Here is a 13,920-nt window from a genome sequence, read left to right as displayed (position 1 = left end):
GCACCACGTCTCCTCTGGTTATCAACCGGCGTTGCACGGTTGACCTCGCCAAGAAGGCTAAAATCCTTGCCTGCGAATCAAAGAACACAAGCAAGAACAAGGAAGAATGCAACCAAATTGCAGATGAATGATTAATCTCACGAGTTGGGGTCTCACAAACCGACGAAACGGCGAAACTGTTCTTGACAGAATAATCTAAGCAAAACCCAACCCTAATTAGGGCGACGGCTACTGTATATAAAGGATTAGGGTCGGCCAAGGACCCCTAGACGCGTCCCTAATGGACTCCAACACGATACATGGCCCAACGGACCAAAAACGGTGACGCAGCACCGGGACAGATTCTGGATGCTGACTTGTTTTGACGTTTCCCGTTGACTCAGAAGGAATTTGGACCTCAAACCAACGCCATTGGTTTCCTTATGAAATTATCTTTCCAACCATATGTGAATCGTCGAAAACGAAGTCCGGATGCGTCCTGGGCGTCCGTTTTATTGCTCGCTGGTCCTGGAGGCCGAGGCTGATTCGGACTCGAGTTGGACTGGACCTCCTGCTGTTGTTGGACGTCCTAGCTGTTCCTCCACGCCTCCAAGCCTTCCTCTATATGTTTCCTTGTCCTCTCCATGATTCCTAAACAACACATAATCATTAGGTAGTAATCTATTCTCAAAATTATATAAAGAGTTGCTTAGGAACGAGCTCACCTCTAAATTTAATTGTCGTGCGCGAGCTCTTGTGATTGGACCTTGAAAGTTCAATGGAGGATCATTGTATGTATCCGAGGGAGTGATGTCCTCATCATCCTCCCCCTCTTGAATTGGAGTCGTCCTCGACTCAAGCTCATCATCGGCTCCCAAGTAAGGTTTCAAATCTGCAATGTTAAAAGAAGGACTAACCCCGAACTCGGGTGGCAACTCAAGTTTATATGCATTATCATTTATTTTCTCAATTATCTTATAAGGACCAGCAGCTCTTGGCATTAATTTAGACTTACGCAACTCTGGAAACCTATCTTTTCTTAAATGTAACCACACTAAATCACCCGGTTCAAGTTTGACTTCTTTCCTACCTTCACTACCAGCAATTCTATACTTTTCATTCATCTTTTCGATATTTATTTTAGTTGTTTCATGCAACTTACGAATAAAATCAGCACGTGCACTAGCATCACTATGTGTTCTTTCAGTGGTAGGTAAAGGCAAAAGATCAATAGGAGCGCGAGGGGTAAAACCATACACTACCTGAAAAGGACTTACCTTGGTGGTAGAATGTGTTGCCCGATTATAAGCAAACTCCACGTGGGGCAAACATTCTTCCCACATCTTCAAATTTTTCTTCAAAATAGCTCTCAACATGGTACCCAAAGTGCGGTTCACTACCTCCGTTTGGCCATCAGTTTGTGGGTGGCAAGTAGTAGAAAACAATAGTTTTGTACCCAACTTATTCCATAGAGTGCGCCAAAAGTGACTCAAAAATTTAGCGTCGCGATCTGAAACAATAGTAGAAGGCATACCATGCAAGCGAACAATCTCTTTGAAAAAGAGGTCAGCAATATAAACGGCATCATCACTTTTATGACAAGGTATAAAATGTGCCATCTTAGAAAAACGATCCACAACAACAAAAATGCTATCCCTCCCCCTCTTAGTCCTAGGCAATCCCAAAACAAAGTCCATCGAAATATCTGCCCAAGGAATAGAAGGAACAGGAAGAGGCATATACAAACCATGTGGATTCAAGCGAGACTTAGCCTTTTGACATGTGGTACAGCGTGCCACGAACCGCTCAACATCTCTCCTCATCTTTGGCCAAAAGAAATGTGTGGCCAACATATCCTCCGTCTTCTTAGCACCAAAATGTCCCATCAATCCTCCTCCATGTGCTTCCTGTAACAACAAAAGACGAACGGAACCAACTGGAATGCATAGACGGTTAGCTCTAAACACAAATCCATCATTGATCACAAACTTGTTCCATGTACGTCCCTCTTTACAGTTCAGCAATACATCTTTAAAATCAGGATCAAGCACATATTGTTCTTTTATTGAGTCAAGTCCAAAAATTCTACAATCAAGTTGGGACAACAAAGCATATCGTCTAGACAAAGCATCAGCAATTATATTATCCTTCCCTTTCTTGTGTTTGATAACATAAGGAAAAGATTCAATAAATTCAACCCACTTAGCATGTCTACGATTCAGATTATTTTGAGAACGAAGATACTTAAGCGATTCATGATCTGAATGTATAACAAATTCTTTAGGCCACAAATAATGACGCCACGTCTCTAAAGAACGTACAAGTGCATACAATTCCTTATCATACGTAGAGTAATTAAGGACAGGGCCATGCAATTTTTCGCTAAAGTATGCAACGGGCTTACCTTCTTGCATCAAAACACCTCCAATGCCAACTCCACTAGCATCACATTCTAGCTCAAAGGTCTTACCAAAATTTGGAAGTTGCAGCAATGGCGCGTGCGTAAGCTTGTCCTTCAAAGTGTCAAAGGACTCCTCTTGTGCCTTACCCCAATGGAACACCACACATTTCTTTGTCAACTCGTGTAAGGGGGCAGCAATGGCGCTGAAATCCTTCACGAAACGACGATAAAAACCTGCAAGTCCAAGAAAACTTCTCACCTGTTTGATGTTTTGGGGCACCGGCCAACTCTTTATGGCTTCAATTTTCATCTCATCCACCTCAATTCCCTGTGGAGTAATAACATAGCCAAGAAAAGAGACTCGATCAGTGCAAAAGATGCACTTCTCAAGGTTACCAAATAAACGTGCATCACGTAAAGCATTAAAAACAGCACGTAAGTGATCCATATGTTCATCCAAAGACTTGCTATAAATCAATATGTCATCAAAGTAAACCACCACAAATCGTCCAATAAAATCTCTTAAAACCTCATTCATCAAACGCATGAAAGTGCTAGGTGCATTAGTTAAACCAAAAGGCATTACTAACCACTCATATAATCCGAATTTAGTTTTGAAAGCTGTTTTCCATTCATCTCCAAGTTTCATTCTAATTTGGTGGTAACCACTACGCAAGTCGATCTTTGTAAAAATTACAGAGCCACACAACTCATCAAGCATATCATCAAGTCTAGGAATAGGATGGCGATATCGAATAGTAATGTTATTAATGGCTCTACAATCAACACACATACGCCAAGTACCATCTTTCTTAGGAACCAAAATCACAGGAACAGCACAAGGACTAAGGCTCTCACGTACATACCCGCGGTCCAAAAGCTCTTGGACTTGCTGCTGAATTTTCTTAGTCTCCTCGGGATTGGTTCGATACGCAGCACGATTTGGCAATGTTGCTCCCGGGATCAAATCGATTTGATGCTCTATCCCTCTCATAGGTGGCAGTCCCGGGGGTATCTCAGCTGGGAAAACATCCTCATACTCCTGCAAAAGGTTAGTGGCAGCAGGAGGTATCGAACTAATAACATCATCAAGCGAATACAAAACTCGTTTGCAAACCAAGGTGTAGCAAATATCATTATTAGAAATTTCAGCAAGGTCACTTTTTAGTGCAAGCATAACACCACCCTTCAATTTTATGCCCTCTACCTTAGAACTAGGTGTAGACTTATCCTTTTTAGGTGGGTAAAGAGAATTAGCAACTTGCTGATTTTCAGATTTAGTATCACGCAAATTAGCAGCTCGTTCTTTATCAGCTTGTACAATTTCAGCAGGGGTCATAGGAACCAAAGTAATTTTCTTTCCTTTATGCATAAAAGTATATGTATTACTTCTACCATGGTGTATAGCATCATTATCAAATTCCCAAGGTCGACCCAATAAAAGTGAGCAAGCTTCCATAGGTACCACATCACAGTCAACATAATCAGCATAGGAACCAATGGAAAAAGAAACTCTGCAAGTTTGTGTTACCTTAGCTTTTCCAGCATCATTAAACCACTGAAGATTATATGGATGGGGGTGTTGGCGTGTGGTCAAGCCAAGCTTCTTGACCAAATCTGAACTCACCAAATTATTACAACTACCTCCATCGATGATGACACGTGCTCGCCGATTTTGGATGACGAAGAAAATCTGGAACAAGTTATGGCGTTGCAGCTTCTCTGGTTGTTGTACCTTTGTGCTGAGCGCCCGCTGCACAATGATGCTCCTATAAGTCGCTGTGTCATCACTGCCCAAGATTTCGTTGCTCTCCTCAACAACTGGTTCTTCTTCTTCAATGTCAGAGGCGCTGATGTACCCATCTTCCGTTGCAATGTATGCCCGCTGACTTGGGCAATCCTTCTGCACATGACCGAATCCATGGCAGCGACGGCATTGAATGCCAGAGGTGCGTCCCGTTGATGCAACAGAGGAAGCACTCTTGGAAGGTCCCTGCAAAACAGAATTTTTACCTGAGCCTGAAGGTCGTGTAGTGACCGGATTTGGTGCCGTAGCTGCTTGTTGCTTGCTCGCTGGTGAGGGAGCCCTGTAAGTGGATGGTTTGGACAGCCCAAAGGATGGTCCTGTGCGCGGCGTGTATGTGGTGCTGGCCTTGTACTTGCCCTGCTGCTCACGCCCCTGCAACTCCTTCTCTGCAAGCATAGCAAACTGAAACAACTGGTTGACATTGTTAAATTCTTTATAATCAATAATATCCTGGATTTCACGTCTCAAACCCGAATAAAATCGACAAATAGAATCTTCGTTTCCCTCTACTATGCCACAACGCATCAAGCCCTTTTGAAGCTCACCATAATAATCCTGCACAGATTTATCTCCCTGTTCTAAGCGCATCAATTTCTTACGCAAGTCTCTATGATAAGATGGGGGAACAAATCTATCACGCATAGCAACCTTAAGCTCTTCCCATGTACGAGGTGTGGCACCATCTGCAGCTAAACCAGTCCACCAAATAATAGCAAAATCTTTAAACTCACTAGTGGCTTGTCTAACTCTATGTTGTTCAGGTACTTGATGGGCACTAAATTTTTGCTCTACTGTCATCTCCCAATCAAGATATCCCTCAGCATCATAATGTCCCGAAAAAGAAGGTATAGTAAATTTAACCTTAGCATAAGGATCTTCAGGAGCTCGATTATACATACCTCGATGGTGGTGGTGATGTGGAACGCCACCCATACCTGTGGTGTTAGTGCGAAGACGACGCCGTAATCTGTTTTGCAATGTCGCCGCTGGATCAACATTAACATCGTCATCATACAACTCATCACCGGTGTTGCTTCCATTCACATCTTCGTTGTGCACAGGACGGTTTTCCAAAGCATTTACTCTGTCGGTGAGCTCGGATAACCGTTTGTCCACCCGCTCAACCGCGTTTGCGAGTTTCATCTCTATTATCGCTTCAGTGACAGCCTTGATGACTGTCTCCCTCATCTCCTTCTGAGCATTGTCTACAACAGCTTGTAGCTGCTCTTGGCTGACACACTCCTTGAAGTCCTTTGGCGTTTTATCTCCTTCAACTGACATTGTGGAAACAAACACAACAACAAACAGTGAAGGTTATCCCTAATAATCGTACTACAAAGGTGGAGTGGTGCCTCTCAATCAAGATCAGCAAAGGTAGACACCTTACCAAGCTCTTACCAGGGTTCTTACCAGCAAAGCAAAGGATACCTGGAAGGCGTGCGAGCGATTGCAGGGATGCAAACCAGTGCTGTCCAGAAGAATCTGTGGGGCTTGGAAGGCACACAAAGAGAACAAATATGTATATGTGGAACACAAATCAGAAACAGATAGTAATGCTGAATTATAGTCCCAAGTACTTGTTCTCGTTGCTGGCCTAAAGTGTTGCAAGTACCAAGTATGTGTGTGAAACAAGGTGGAGAAACAAGTATGATGGATAGCAAGAGCAACAGAAACAAAGAACTAAACAGCACACGCTAACACAGCTCACTTTGCCCTTCTCTATGTGCTCCTCTAGATATTGTTCCTCTTTTGCCCCTCTCTTTTTTCTATTTTTTTGGGCTGTCGTTGTTTTTTTGGAAAAATTTGACTTTTTCTTTTTATTTTTTTGATATTTTTTTTATACTTAGGAGCACACAAGAGGGAACCACAGAAAATTTGAGCTTAAACAAGTGAAAGACGTGGCCTGTAGAATTTTCTGAAGTTCAGCCGTAAAATGAGAAAAATATTTGGAAATTGAAAACTCAAACTTCGGAGGCGAATTTGGGAATTCTGATTTCGCCGAACCCAGCAAAGCAGGGGATGAACGGATCCGAAACGCTATTTCGATGCGAAAAACTCTATGACTTTTCTGAAAACGGAGTTCGTATGCGAAAGTTATGCCCGATTTGAGAAACAACTCCGAATTAGAGGACAAAACGGGAAGAAAGTGGGGAAAATATGCGACGGAGGCTAGGGTTTGATGGAAACGGTGGGGGAAAACACACGAACTGGACTCTAACACGACCTAACCAGCAACAAGACCTTGACCAGGACACAAACTCAACACGACGAACTCTGAAACTGAAATATGCAAAAGCTAAAGGCGCGGAAGGGTTGTAGGACAGGAAAAAAAAACGATATGACAGTGGACTATGGAACGAAGGCGAAAACACTCGAAACTAAGGGTAGATATGAACCTGACGGTATACCTGAAGCTCTGAATACCACTTAATATGAACAAGGGTTCCCGATCTTCCGAAAGGTTCTGGTAACTCTCGATTTGGTGGAAACGAGACACAAGTCGATCCGGCTTCCGAACAACACGATCCGAAACCCCGCAATCGCAGCACCACGTCTCCTCTGGTTATCAACCGGCGTTGCACGGTTGACCTCGCCAAGAAGGCTAAAATCCTTGCCTGCAAATCGAAGAACACAAGCAAGAACAAGGAAGAATGCAACCAAATTGCAGATGAATGATTAATCTCACGAGTTGGGGTCTCACAAACCGACGAAACGGCGAAACTGTTCTTGACAGAATAATCTAAGCAAAACCCAACCCTAATTAGGGCGATGGCTACTGTATATAAAGGATTAGGGTCGGCCAAGGACCCCTAGACGCGTCCCTAATGGACTCAAACACGATACATGGCCCAACGGACCAAAAACGGTGACGCAGCACCGGGACAGATTCTGGATGCTGACTTGTTTTGACGTTTCCCGTTGACTCAGAAGGAATTTGGACCTCAAACCAACGCCATTGGTTTCCTTATGAAATTATCTTTCCAACCATATGTGAATCGTCGAAAACGAAGTCCGGATGCGTCCTGGGCGTCCGTTTTATTGCTCGCTGGTCCTGGAGGCCGAGGCTGATTCGGACTCGAGTTGGACTGGACCTCCTGCTGTTGTTGGACGTCCTAGCTGTTCCTCCACGCCTCCAAGCCTTCCTCTATGTGTTTCCTTGTCCTCTCCATGATTCCTAAACAACACATAATCATTAGGTAGTAATCTATTCTCAAAATTATATAAAGAGTTGCTTAGGAACGAGCTCACCTCTAAATTTAATTATCGTGCGCGAGCTCTTGTGATTGGACCTTGAAAGTTCAATGGAGGATCATTGTATGTATCCGAGGGAGTGATGTCCTCATCAATATGTATAAAACTAACCATGCCATTGCTAACCACATACCCATAGTAGTACCCCGTACCGAGTTCAGAGGGCACTATCCCGTATCGAGCTTTGACACTACAAGTGCACTTTCTTGAACGATATGATTCTATCACCCTATTTCCTTTCACTTATCCTGGACCTCCTCTATCCATTCACCTTCAGGACCGTACAGTAAATCCCAAAAGTTATAGGTTGACGCTGGAATTTTGGGTTCTCACATGCTATTATTAAAATATTAATTTAAAATAGGTTAAAAAAATTCCTTTGGCAAAGCAACATCTTCGGGTGCAGGAGTGCCTGACTGACTGGCTCCCTCAGCGTCTTCAGGGACAGGCAACGTAGAAAGTATTTTGGGGCTCCTACCTTTCTCAGTTGCAACTCGCAAGTTGCAGCATCGTTTTATTGTTCTCATATCATTTTTTAGGTTCATATATTTTGCTTCGGATCAATTGTTTGTTCCATATACGTCACCTCTGCCGAAGCTCAAAACTGCTAACTTTTTGTGTATGGAAGTTCTTAGCTCTGAGGCAGCATACTGAGCCACTACTCTCCAAACAAGCAAAAACAAAAAAAAGTTTTTGATTATGAATCCATCAATCGCATGCCAGACACGCAAACGAGTTCGATCCAGGATTGCCCGGCCGGGGCCGGTGGTTGAAGTGCTCCAGACTAAAGAAGGCTTGCCCACTCCTGTGAACCTTTGTTGCAGCAAGATTCTTCTTGGGCTGCTTTTTGTGGGTTATGCTATGCTTGGGGGTGACCATCTTTTTGCTTTTCTGCACCAAACATTCCTTATGCTCTCTCTCTCTCTCTCTCTCTCTCTCTCTCTCTCTCTCTCTCTCTCTCTCTCTCTCTCTCTCTCTCTCTCAAGCTTTAGAGAAGGAGCAGGAAGCAGATGGCTGGGGATTAAAGCCACAACATATATGAAATTCGTGTGTTGCGGTTCGTGCTTGATGCCACTGTACTCTCTTGCATTTGTATACTTCTTTTGGTGAAAGGTTGGGGTGTTTGGTGTGCATGAAACAATTCTTCAGCACTAGTATTGCGAGCTTTTGTTTGGTGACGCAGATGCGTCCATGTGTATCTATAGAAAACACACGCAGATAGCAAAATTGGCTTTCTTCACAAGCATCTTAATCAGGCACTGATTAGTTCATAGAAAGGAAGATGAAAATAAAATGGGGCTTATGCTCCTAAAACAAAGAAGCCTATGATGGAACATATCAGTGATCATTCCCATGCTAACCCCTTGTATAGTGTGCGTTCCTAAAGACCGCATTCTCATTTACAATGACCTGACCGACCCAAAAGATGCCTCAAAACATGATTTAAATTAGCATCAAAGTTTTGTACTTCAGCTTTTCTCGCCCAGCTGCAATGGCACAAGGAAATCTTTTCACCATGGAGTACGGGGTATACGGACATGTGGGCACTTTTCCTTACCATGAAAACAACAGCTTCAGAACTTCTCCTTTCCTTTCTAAAGCACGGACATTCTCTGACAGTCTGAAGGCAACAACGCACTAACTGCAGTCCGCAAGATAACCCAATCTTCAGATTCCAGACAAGAATGTGCCAAAAACACGAACACCGATCGATCTCCTTCTAGGCTGCGCGATTTGGTCCAATTCGAAGCGCTTAGTTCAGCGTGCTGCCTTTTCTTACAGCGGCAAAAGTGCACACCGGGAGCGGGACTGGGACGTATATATGGTCCTGCAGCAGCTCAGTGCCAGAGGCCTGCATATACGCTGCGCAGTCAGCATCATCCGATGGTGCTGTCAAGTATCGTCTCGAAAGAAAATATTAAGATATTCAGTCTTAGAATAATTGAGTTAATATGGCATAATTTAGGTTTGGATGGTTACGTGTTTTTTTTGGAAAACTATTTGAATGGTTACTGTTACTGATATAGTGTTATTAGCCATTTACACGTGTTTCGATTATGACAGTTCTAAGATCAATTCCTATGGGAACTGTACTCGTGCCAAATTGATGTGAAATTCTTATTCCAAATATGTATGAGTTTGAGCATCAGCAAAGCGAAAAGAAGACACCACATGTTGTAGAAAAAAGTTTTCTAGGCTTTATATTTTTATCCAAACTTAGAAATAGAAATTATATACGCCTTCTAAAGCATCATTGCGTGGACAGAAGACAGAAATTATAGAGCTTCATTAAATGGGACAAAAGACAGAAATTAGATCTTGAATTTTCTGGTGTATAGGAAATATGTAGGCACAATGCACGTGTAGCTAGCCTTTTTGCAGAAAATCAGAATGGATGTCCTTGTTTGCCAGGCCAACTAGTAGAAATGTTGGGTCAGTTTCTACCAGGGGGAAAGGAAGCAGAGTTAGGATTTAGGATCCATCATGCGTTACCCCTAGTAGAGGAGACCGAAAGAAAAGAAAGGAAAGCGAAGCAAAAGGGCAAAAAATGAAGAAACAAATAAAGGAAAACTATGAGCACCGGCCGGTAGATACATACATTAGACAGCGGTATAGTATGCAAATCACTGGAAGCAATAATCAAGCTCAAAACAGAGCTTAGCTGCAAAGTGCGAGTGCGATGGATTACTACCACAAAATATAATGCAAAACTTCTTCCACCATCTGGGAAATGCATGTACACATCTGCACGCATGCACGCGTGCTACAAAACATCACAGATCGAGAGAACTTGATTGAGGCAGAGGAGAATGTAAGTTGTTGAAACGAACAAAAGCTGAAGAATAGGACTAGTCTCGGACTCTCAGAGCGATCGAGTATCTGCAGAGACGGATCGGAAAGCAATGAGACATGCATGCGGCATTGATCGCAACTGGGTAGCAGGGTGCAGGTGCAGAAACTTGGCAGCAGCAGTGGGAAGATATAGATAGATAATCTATCGGTGGAGGGGACGGAGGGCAGCCGTAGGTGGGCGGCTACTTAGTGGCCGTGGCAGCGACGTCTCGGTGTGTCCTTCCCACTCCACCTTTAGTTCTCCCTTGGCCCTTCTTTTTCTCGGCGTGCTTTAATTTGTTTGACCTCGCCACCCCCTCTCGCGTGTACCGGCTGAGACGTCGCTGCCGCAAGCACCTGACCCATGCATCCAGCCATGCATCCCGCGCGCACCACGGCGCCCGGGCCCGGCTTGCATTGCTCGTCTCGCTGTTCGGGCGTCGCGGATAGCGTGTGGGGAGCGGATGTGGTGCGTGTTAGAAAATGAGTGTGTCAGCTTAGGTGCGTTAGAGATATGTTAGAAGATGCGCGCGTGTCATTTAGAGCGTGACGACTGTGCGGCGATCACCCTGTGGAGCGTGGTGACCTTGTCCTCAGCGCGCCATGCATGCGCTGGTTTCGCTCCGCCATGTCCGGTAGATCTCCTGCACTTGTGGATTGCATTGCTTGTCTCGTTGTTTGGGCGTCGCAGATGGCACGCACAGGGAGGCGGATGTGGCGCATGTTAGAAAATGAGTGTGTCAGCTTAGGTGTGTTTGAGATATATTAGGAGATCGTGTGTGTCATTCAGAGTGTGACGATGACGTGGTGATCACCCTGTGAAGCGGGGTGATCACGTCCTCAGCACATCGTGAATGAGGTGGGTTCGCTCCGCCATGACCGGTAGATCTCCTGCAATTGTGGATCGCAGTTTGTTGTAATCCGTTGGGATTGTGCTGCTATAAATAGAACACGATCTAGTGTGGATCCATGCGCTAGCTTGATTATTCATTTTATGGTATCAGAGTCATGATCCATCTCCACCCGCTCTTCATGGCAGGAGCTGAATCCCAGTCTAGCAATAGCCGCTCCACCACTGCAACTTGCACATACAATCACACAAAACGTTGAAGGTGGCGCCGCTATCATCGTAAATCCAGAGTATATACTCTGGTTCGAACAAGATCAACTTGTTTTGAGTGTTCTTCACTCACTGAAGAAGTGCTCGCTTCTATTGTCTTCATGACAACCTCCATTGAGGTGTGGCACACCCTAAAGATCATTTACTTTTCAAGCTCCAGAGCCCGCATAATGCAAATTCAGATGTAGTTCACCACCATTCAAAAGAAGGACCTTAACGTCACCGACTATTTTCGCAAGGTTAAAGGGATCGCCAATACATTGTCTGCCATCGGCAAGCCACTTGAGCTCGAGGAGATCATCTCCTACATGCTGCGTGGACTAGACCCTGAATACGACCCACTAGTGACCAGCATCACCACACGTGCTGATACGGTCATGGTGAGTGACCTTTATGCCCACGTGTTGAGCTTTGAGTGAGGCTCGAGCACAACAACATCGTGGTTCAATTATCTTTGTCAAATTAAGCAAGCTGAAGTCAAGGTCATGGACGAGGAAATGGGTCCAACCACAGGCGCTGCAATGTTGGTAGGAGTCCAGGTGGGTGCGACACTAGCAGCTCTAGAGGATAATCCAACCAAGGCGAACAGAGGGAGCAGTGCCAAGTTTGCAAGAAGTTCGGGCATGACGCACTCCACTGCTACCACAGGTTTGACCACAACTGTCAAGCCGGTGACGCCAACAAGATTGCAGCAGTTACCATCAACAACAGCTACACTATCTACCCCAACTAGTACATGGACACTAGCGCAACAGACCACATCACCAACGAGCTAGATCGTCTAACAATCAAAATGCTACAATGGTGGTGACTAGATCCAAGTGGCTAATGGAGCAAGTATGTCCATCATCCATGTTGGAAATTCTTATATTGCTAGCTCTACTCGACCCCTTCTTCCCAATCGAATCATACATGCTCCCAAAATATCAAAACACTTGCTCTCCATGCACAAATTGGCTTATTTTTTTCTCGAACAATGCAAGAGAGCTACATGTCATTATATTAAGAAGGATGAGAACGAAAAGATACAAAAGCAACACACAAAGGAAAAAACACGCATGCACACACACCGCCTCCTCACACGCGACACAGACAACAACTCCTTACCAATGCCGCAAAAATAAATAAAAAAGGCCTAAGCTCGTCACCAACAGCCCAAACGAGACAACTAAAGATGACTCGACGAATGTCCCTTTAAGCGCTCAACTGAGCCATGAGCGCCTCCAAGCCTCTAGCGCCAGCCATACTCCATAAGCTAGCCTTATCCATGATGGAATCAAACACTATCTGAACATTAGGGGAAGCACGGTTAAAGACACAAACATTTCGATGCTTCCAAATCCACCAAGCTCCAAGGATCACAAGGGAATTGAATCCTTTTCTTTTCGCTTTGCTAACACGTTGCGTTGCTTTCCTCCACCAGAAATTGAAGGTGTTGTCCTGTTGTCCTGCAGAGACATTTTGTAATCCAACCCTGTTGAACAACAAGAGCCAAACTTGGCGAGTAAATACACAAGTAGTTAAGAGATGGTTGATTGTTTCTTCTTCTTGGTCACAAAACGGACAATGCTGAGGGTGTGGCAATCCCCTCCGTGCTAATCTATCGGAGGTCCAGCATCGATTATGGACAGGAAGCCAAATAGAGAATTTGTCCCTTGGCGATCCCTATGACTTCCATATCCGTTTCCAAGGTTCGAATTCAGTGCTGCCCAAGAAACACATCCTGTAGGCGGACTTGGAGGAGAAGCTGGCCGAAGGTTCAGCCAGCCATTTGTGCTCATCTGCAACTCCCGGCTGTAGGACCACTTCAGCGATCAAATCCCAAAGCAGCAGAAACCGTACAAGGGCTGCCATAGAAAGAGCACCTTTGATGTCGTGAACCCACTGATTTTGGGCTAACGCTTGGTTGACTGTCCAGTAATTGACAATTCGAGTAGACACAAAAGCTACCGCATGAGGAGCGAGATCTACCAAAGACTTCCCATGTAACCATCGGTCTCTCCAAAAGAGGGTGTTGCTCCCTTCACCCACCTCTGAGACCATAAGCGCGTTGAATAAGTCTTTAGCATTAGCATGGATATGGAGCTTAAACCCAGCCCAAGGTTTATTTGGTTGGTTTTTTGGTAGCCAAAGCCATTGCATTCTTAGCGCCCACCCCAAAGTCTCGAGGTTACAAATACCAAGGCCTCCCAAATCAATAGGCTGGCAGACCCGGCTCCAAGCAATAGCACAGTGACCACCACTAACCTCATCTCGGTACTTCCAAAGGAAGGCTTTCGTCGTCTTATCAATAGCACGGCTCACCCATTTCGGAAACTCCAACGCAACAAGATGATAAATAGGAATGACGGTGAGAACAGAGCGAACCAAGACGCACCGTCCAGCAGGATGCATGAGGGAAGCTTTCCAACCCGGTAGTCTCTCAATCACTTTGTAGATGATTGGTTGGAATGATAATTTGGTGAGCTTTTTAATCGATAGGGGCAAACCAAGGTATTGGCAGGGAAATTCTTCGACCTCACATGGTAG

General features: G+C 44.6%; 1 non-coding gene across 1 annotated transcript; it reads left to right on the top strand.

Annotated features, from left to right (window-relative positions):
• The first annotated feature begins 11,669 nt into the window (after nucleotides 1-11,669).
• Nucleotides 11,670-11,808, top strand: LOC133891395 (small nucleolar RNA Z247). The gene has a single exon (XR_009904201.1). It is a non-coding gene; the product is annotated as a small nucleolar RNA Z247 (small nucleolar RNA).
• Nucleotides 11,809-13,920: the final 2,112 nt, after the last annotated feature.

This window comes from Phragmites australis, chromosome 1, assembly GCF_958298935.1.
Source record: "Phragmites australis chromosome 1, lpPhrAust1.1, whole genome shotgun sequence".
Classification (NCBI taxonomy): domain Eukaryota; kingdom Viridiplantae; phylum Streptophyta; class Magnoliopsida; order Poales; family Poaceae; genus Phragmites; species Phragmites australis.
This window is presented reverse-complemented; position numbering and strand designations above follow the sequence as displayed.